Source organism: Aricia agestis, chromosome 20 (genome assembly GCF_905147365.1).
Source record: "Aricia agestis chromosome 20, ilAriAges1.1, whole genome shotgun sequence".
NCBI lineage: Eukaryota > Metazoa > Arthropoda > Insecta > Lepidoptera > Lycaenidae > Aricia > Aricia agestis.
Window position 1 is genome coordinate 969,227 of NC_056425.1, and position 8,918 is coordinate 978,144.

Genomic DNA, 8,918 nt, shown 5'->3' on the forward strand with positions numbered 1-8,918 from the left:
GAAAATGAGCATTAGGCGAGAGAATGTGCGTCGCCTGTCATTTGCAATCCGTGCTTTCATAGCTTTTTTACGAGTAGCTCGATGTTTATAATAACGACAGTAGATTTAAATATTGTTCAATAATACGTTCGTAAGATAAGTTTTGTAAATTCGATTTGAAAATTTAATGTTAGTGATTCATTCACAGAACTGAGAAAGTTTAAAATATTGTCGTTATATTGTTTAAAAAACAAAATAATCTTAGTATTGTACCATATGTATGTATTGTAATTTATTTGTAGTTCGTTTATGATCTTTTCTGTCGTTGGATGCAATAGAACAACGAAAATCTTTCTGTCTCCCTCTTCACGGCACATCACTTGTAATCGACGTGTGCCGGTACTCTAATCGGTGTCTATAAACATAAATTTAACAGTAATTATATACAAAACTGTAGATGCATATAATACGATAGTATTAATAATTCGTTGTTGCAGTAGCTGTGTCATTATAATTATTGTATTTGATATAATAAGAAATAAAATAAACGAAACTTCGCACAATCTCAGTCAAGGAACTAACATAGGAGTAATACTAGGTGGTAATATAATACGAGTTAAAGTCGCGGTAAGTGTGATAGTGTTATTTTACGCTTCGTAAACTAAGTCTACGCCGATCGCCGTCAATATTTCAGACGAGATCTCGATCCGTCTTATAAAACTGCAATTTCTCTCGACAGACATCGAATAGATAAGATATTATATGCATTGAAATATCTGATTTACATCCCACACTGTTATCGGAATCAGTTGGCGTTTAACATTCAAAAATATTTTGCCGTTTTCAAATCCTTTCCCGTAGCGTCCCCATCGAGCGAATTCCCAACAAACGTAGATACCAACCAATCTTTACTTTCTTCCCCGATTAAGGCTTCGTAATGTAAATATTAGTTTCGATCAAATCTATTAGGAACAAAAGATAAAAAATGGTCCATTTAAATGTATTGAATAAGTTAAGAGTAATTCGAAGATGTGTATACCTAAACGTAGTCGCTTACATTTTATAGTACCTTCAATGCCAAAAGAATACCTTGGAAGCTGAAGTATGGCTTTAAATATTGGACTGAAATTCACGATCGCATCGGTTCAATACTTGTAAATAATTTTAGGGCCGCGTTAGTCTTTCGCATCCGGAGTCCGAACCATTCTAGTCTCGAAAGATTTCGGCCGGCCAGAACTTTTAGAGCCCCTCGGATTATTGTGGCCTTTAATCATTGATACCTGATTTTTTTTTCAATTGATACCAAAAAATAATGTTGCTGTTCGACACCGTTACCGATGGATCTCTTAGGAATACCAGACGTCGGGCCTACCAAAAATTGGACGCGTTCGTTACCAGCATCGATATTGGGCTTATCATTCGTGTCTTTTAATTTTCCCAGCGTGGGACTTTTGAAATCTTATTCGACGATACTTTAAGGGTTTTATTTTGTATTAATAAGTTATTAGCGAGGCGCCAGAGGTCCGCACCGCCTCGTCCGTTGTAAATTATTGACTTAGTATCTCGTAAGGTACCTTCTATAACTGCATATATTGTACGTAGTTCACTAGTTAAGTATGAAATAACATTACTTTAGTTAATATAAGGCAAACGTGTAAATTTTGTATCGTACTTTGTTTTAATAATGAATATATATTATTATTATTATTATATGGTAAAAATAAATGATCCAGTTTTTAAAAAACAACCAGATTTTTATTTTACTTTCACCCTAGTTTATGACAAGATAAAAACCATAAAAATTAAGCTAACCTTAAAATAACTGATTATTTTTATCAGGTTGGTGTTTAATTTCAAATATTTTGAAGTTATGAGATTATACAAACATTTTAGTCAAATATTATTATTATGTTTTCTGTCTATGAATCTATACTGAATAAATAGTAGAGCGAAACTTATAACTTACAAAAAAATAGCGAGAGATACTGGGGATGGAAAAAGTAAGTTTGTAAGTATCCTAAAATTACTAAGGCTGGTATAAATAGTAAGTACTTAAGATGCGATCCGGTCTCAAGACACGGTTCGGCTCTCTGATTGGTTCAAATTTTGACAGCCAACCAATCACAGTGCCTGAACCGTGTCTTGAGACCGAGATGCATCTTGAGTACTTACTATTTATACCAGCCTTAGGGTCAATTTATAATAGCGCAAGTCGAAGCGAAGCGAAACCAAACACTGAACACAGAAAATTCAACCTTAACTCCAGAGCGTAACGCATACATTACTTCTGCGAGGCTAATCAGCGTTGTTCGGGCGCATTCACGCAAATTTGCGCGGATACGCCTCTTTAAATTCTCAGAAGTAATAAAGTGCCTTAACGCTTTAGAGTTAAGGTTGAATTTGTTATGTTCAGTTTTAATAATTCGCTTCGATGCGGTTCGACTCTGCGCTTGTATAAATTGACCCTAATGAAGATAATAAAGGCGAAGTTTCTAAAATGACTGAATATAATGAACATAATATTATGGATTATGAAAAAATAATTACGAGACTTAAATCCTGATCCTGGGGATAGAGAAAGTAAGTATTCGAAAGTATCCTGAAATTACTAATAATGATAATAAAGAATATGATTTTTTAGGGCTTAGGTATCACAGAAAAGTTTTTATGGCAGACAAAACATCTGGTTATATTATTCTAATTTGCAAACTCGAATTGATGCTCTCATCAAAAATGAGTAATGTAACGCCTAATATAAGGCAGGGCATATAAAATTAAAGTCATAAATTTGAGTAATAGTCCAGGGTCCTCGGTCTTATTTGTTTAATTAAATACCCTCGCTACAATTTGGCCGGGGTATTGTGTTTGTGAATGATAAATCGATACAGCATCATCACTCTCTTCGCTTCTTGCCCGGATTTTTGGGGTTCTTAGCGATTTTTACGACTTGGTATAAACACTAGGTCATTCTCAAGATTATACTGGCTTGGATAATGTGTGCAACGACTTTGAATAAACACTAGTCCATTCTGAAGTTTACACTGGCCTGGATATGGCGATGAAATCTGAAATTAGAAGTCTGTCAAAAAAGTGAAGAAATTAAAAAGTGGCAACATCGTAGTGTCGTTCTTCTTCTGTCGTCGATCTTTCAAATCATTCTAAGAAAAAAGGGATGACACTACGATGTTCCCACTTTTTAATTTCTTCACTTTTTTGACAGACTATTAGACTAGACTTATAGCAAGTTCTGATTTCAGTTTAAAACATTTCTGTAGGCATAACAAGTAACAACATTAGAAACGGGAAAGAATGGAGATTGGACAAGGATATACTGAAGGATTTTAGTGACATAATGGCGGATTTCCTTTGTCTATTTGTCACATTGTCTATTCTTCCGTAGAAAGAAACCGCTTCTATGGCGACCATGCTAAGCCTGCTGAAGCGCTCAGCAAGATGAGAGTTTTCAATAAAATATTGCTTTAATAACGACACACAAAATCTAATCAGAATATTATCTTCCTTGCCACATGCAAGAGACACTTAGGCTCAATTTATACCGGCAGGGAATGGAATGGAAGCGACTTTTGCAACGAAACTGTACGAAGCACTATGAACTTTATGTCAACAGTATAACACTACAGTTAAATACGACCCAAAAAATTGGTCGCGCGTCTTCCGCGGAATTCTCGAGAATTCTCCTTTGTCAATTTACTTACATCATCACATGAGGCGAAATTGACGCTTCCATTCCATTCCGCGGCAGTGTAAATTGAGCTTTAGATGATTTGGAGAGTAAGTATTATTTCTGATTTCAGTGGCTGGCATGAAGAAGAGAGATTTCTCGGTGGAGGGAACATTGCCACAAAATCTAATCAGCCTCGAATCTTTTCCGAGGTATCAGCCCTATCGCGCTAGAAACACAGATCCATAATTAATTTCCATGTTCTATCTAGTCCTAATTTCTAGTCTAGACTGGCTTATCAGACAGGCCCTTCCTTTTTATGGCTTGTTTATTTTATACCCTATCTTTATTGATTCCGCAATGTAATAAATTCTGTGTCGACACAGAGTTTTTACGACTTGATTTATCTGTACTGATATGTAGAAAGGTAGTTTTTTTGTGACTGTCATTTTAATTGCAGTATTTTTTATCTAAAACTGAAGATTTTTTAAGAAACGGGAAACGAGTAGCCGGATAGCCTAATTGCTGCCTGTGGACGCTCGCGAGTCGCGACTTTGGATTATGGACGCTCCTCCATTTCAATGTACTATGACTGTAATAATTGTCGTTGCATGTTATTTATATTGGTAGCATAATAGCCACTGAAAATCACACTCACTTTGTCAATTTGTTCAAATTGCAGTATATGTTATATGTTTTAAGAGTTCCGTACCCAAAGGGTAAAAACGGGACGGCCTTTTACTAAGACTTCGTTGTCTGTCCGTCTGTCTCCAGGCTGCGACTCAAGAACGGTAATAGCCAGAAAGTTGAAATTTTCATGGATTATGTATATCTGTTGCCGCTATAAAAACAAATGCTAAAAAAACGAAATAAAATTAATATTTAAGGGGGGGTCTTATACAAAAAACGTGATTTCTTGGCCTTTGTTGCTCTATATCAATAGTGGTAACAGGTAGGTACTTGAATTTTTTACAAAATCCTTAGTTATGTATGAATTTTGATATTTAATAATAATATTGAAATAAAATAAAACAGTAAGGGGGGTCAAAAACACAAGTTTTTGTCTGTCTTGCCGATTATTTGTTTACATTTATATCAAAATCAGTCTCAATGAAATAGGCAAACAACCAGTGGCGGATTTACAAATTTGCCGCCTGTAGGCTATTCAATTTTTGCCGCCCCTATAACTGACCTTTGAAATTCAATGCGTTAGTTTAGTTCACAATCATATCCCACCAAAAACATTTTTTGAAAATTTTTGCTGAGACGTCCACACAAAGGTTTCACCCTGTGCGGTAGCGAAACGGCGAAACCTTACATATTTACTGGAATGTAGAATTTGTTTAAGTCAGGATCAGTAGAGTTAGGCCGTGTAGATTCAGAAGCTAATTGGCTCTACATGAGATCCCATTTTTTTTTCACAGGGTTTATCTTATGAGGTCGTCTCGGCAATATTTTACAAGAACTGTTTTTGGTGGGATTTTTTATTTCTGTAAGATAAAAAAGTGGGGCCGCCCCTCTAAATCTGCCGCCCTAGGCTGGAGTCTACTTAGCCTATTGGTAAATCCGCCACTGCAAACAACCGTGTTAGAATAAATATTTCAAAGCATGTCCCAAAGCAATCGCAGTTGAGTTTATCTGGATCTAATTAATTCAAGACTCACGGCTGATCTTATAAATGGCGGACAACGAGGACCAATTAATGGAGCAGAGCCGCTAGCCAAGACGTTTTCTTTGTCGCTTCTTTATAGAACCGCCGATCAAAATGTATGGAAAAGACATAATTTGAGTCGAATGTAAAAAAAATCCACAGCCGAACATATAACCTCCTCGTTTTTTGGAAGTCGGTTAATAATATTATCGAACGCTTATGTCAATTTCATACATTTTAATCGGCGATGATAATATTATATTAAGAAGTAATAAAGAAAACGTCTGGGCTAAAAAGCCTTAGCCCTTAGTCGCCTTGTATTCGATATTGAACAGCCAAAAAAAATTAAGATGTATGGGATTAGAAATAACGCTAAGTAATACGGCGCTTGTGATGAGCTTATGTTAGACTTATATTTTAAATGCAAAATTTACAGTCGAAACTATCGAAAACATCTTGACTAAACACGCTGGGACTGTTGATTCAATTTGTATTTTGTGTATCGGCTGAACGCTGAAACACCACTAAAGTTGAGGGCTTCTTAAATCGCAGTAACAGTTGTGACTTGTGAATATTATGGAGATAAGTAAAGTCGTTGCTAACACCTCCATATTCACAAGTTTTTTCAACAATTTTGCTCTACTACAGAGCAGGAACAGGCACCTTGGTCGCCACGAATACTCATCCACAGAGGAAATTCTTGGCACCAACCCCAACCATATCGTTCAATTTAGGAATAGTATTGGGGTTGGGGATGATACTCTAGTGCGAAGGAGTCACAATAGATCCCCATGGGTCGCAGTGACGTAAGGGCTACAGCCACCTGCCTTCTTTAAAAAAATGTATAATATTATATGAGTAACACGGTTTAGGTATCGAAGTCGGTCAAGTGTGGCTTATCGTGGCAGACATTCTGGCGGTGATAACGTCATGGTTAACACATTTCGTTGCTGAATTACAATTTAAGGCCATCCCCTGAGCAAACGACCATACATTTGCCGCGTTGCCGAGATTGCGCCAAAATCCTATTTTTTTTTACTTATCTTAGTTCAAAATTGACCAAAAAAAAAACGTTTAGTATGTAGTTATTGAAATTGTCGATCTATTGGCGTGTATGTCAAATAACCGTAATTTGTAAATACTAGGGAGATACTGAATGTATGCTTGAATTTAAGCAAATTGGTATTACTTTGGAAGCTGATATCATGAGTTTAAAAAACAAAAATATGAAATTAATAAGTACGAGTATGAAAGGAACGTTCATATAGATTATTATTGCTGTATTTTTATTATAATTTTGTAGCTTAATTATGAGTTAATAAGGCTCTAAACGGTAAATTACGGCATCTCCATTCTCCTCAGGGAGAGCATCTTAATCTTCTTTCTGAATTGATCTGAACTAAAATTATGTTGAATGCGAAAGTGTGTCTGTCCATCTGTATGTTATCTCTGCATGGTTTTGATAAATTTTTTAAGAAAATATTTTGAGTCTTGTTTTGGGTGGTCGGGGTATAGTCATGGGCGTACCCAGCATATCTGTTTCGAGAAGATGGTCGTCTGGTATATTAAAACAAAAAATCATGAAAATTGACTTTTATTAATCTGATTGAAAATATATTTTGTTACCAACACTTCATTTTGCGCAGAGTAGGTAACACGTTTTTAATTCCCACTTGCCAGGAAAATTTACTTTTAATTTTATCTTTTGGGAAAGGGGGTGGGGGGGCTGCCCCTTCCCTGCCCCTACCTGAGTACGCCCATGGGTATATTTGAGGCGAATAATATCACGATTTCTTAGTTCCCATACACTAAGGTACAATATCGTTGGCTGCTTAATTGCAGCAAATTACATAATAATATAATAATATCTATGGACGCTTCACACCACGTCAGTTTGGCCCCTTGTTACCTAAAGGACTTGTGTTACAGGTACCAGACAACGGAAATATATTACATACTTTTATACTATACATATATTTAAGATTTTTATAATAATAATAATAATAGCTCCCGTCACCGAAACCGGTGGTTTCGGTGACGGTGGCCGGTTTCATTGAAACCAGGCCAGCTACGCAGGAGTAATTTATAGTGTCCAAGTGTGTGCGCAGTACACAAGAGCACTCTCTATTCCTTTACTCTCATAACCCAGTGGGACGGACGACCGACACGACTGGCGAGAGATCAGGCGCAGGATCGACTTTTTACATGCCCATCCGACGCATGGATCATCTTACTTGTCAGACAATCAGGTGATCAGCCTGCATTGTCCTAACCAAACTTGGAAATAACATGTTTCCAACGCGGGAATCGAACCCACGACCTCCGAGCCAAGAGCCGCGCTCTATACCACTAGACCACGGATTTTTATTATATCATACACATATATAATACACATCCAGACCCTGGAACATTGAAAACTTTTTGTTCCGTCGGCGGGATTCGAACCCGCGACCCCCGGCTTGAGCTACCGACGCGCTCACCACTGAGCCACAGAGGTCATCACCTCTAGAAAATAAAATATTTTGATGAAGATTTTGGAGTAAACTCTACATGACTCTACTTTCTGCAAAACTGTTGAACTGATAGATGCATAACGGGACATGTGAAAGTTCATCAGATTTGATAACAGATAACTCATATCAGCAGTGTCACCGTTGTTTTGTAGACTATAGTGCAGTTTTCTAGAATGTTATCTTGAGACTGTAATGATACCTATGTGATTCCCCCTTTTACTAGGATATTAGAGAGAGTAGAGTAAATGTAAGGTTAAGGTTGGTTTTGTAAGAAGCTCCTCAACATTTTTTAAAAGAAATAAGGGGTCAAACGAGCAAACGGGTCGCCTGATGGAAAGCAACTATCGTCGCCCATGGACACTCGCAACATCAGAAGAGCTGCAGGTGCGTCGCTGGTCTTTTAAGAGAGAATACGCTCTTTTCTTGAAGGTTTGCAGGTCGAGGCGAGAAACTCACGGTAGAAGACTGCTACTCATCAAGGTGATGAGGATGGTATGTTTTTTGCGTGGGACGATGGCGAAAAATGGCAGGTGGGATGATTCCGAACAATTTCTCAGAGCACTCCCCGTGATACAACCGATAGAGGATGTAGAGTGAAACTACATCTCGGCGTAATTCCAAGGGGTCCAAGCTGTTTGAAACACTATGGCAGTCAACAATTCGAGCGGCCCTTCGTTGGATACGATCCAGAGGGAGCAGTTGGTATTTAGGTTGGTATTTTATATTACATTTTCTGGAGTACCACAAAATATATTTCAAAATAAAATTAGATAAATCAGTTTAGCCGTTCTCGGTTACAATCAAATCAAAAATAAAATTTAAAATTATTTTTTATTTATAAAGATTATAGTAGTCTTCTAACCCAGTATTGCTCGTTTTCACTTATGTTTAGAGAATTAGTTTCCGGATTTAAGTATTTATTTAGTAAAATATATGGAAAATATTGCGAAATATTATGCAATAAGGTAAAACTACCTCTAAAAACACCGGGTCATAAGTGATATAAGAAACTTTAGAAAGAGCTTTAGGTCCAATTTCATCAACGACTGTAAATGATTATTATCACTTTATCTCTTTCGGTTTTTCTTATGAA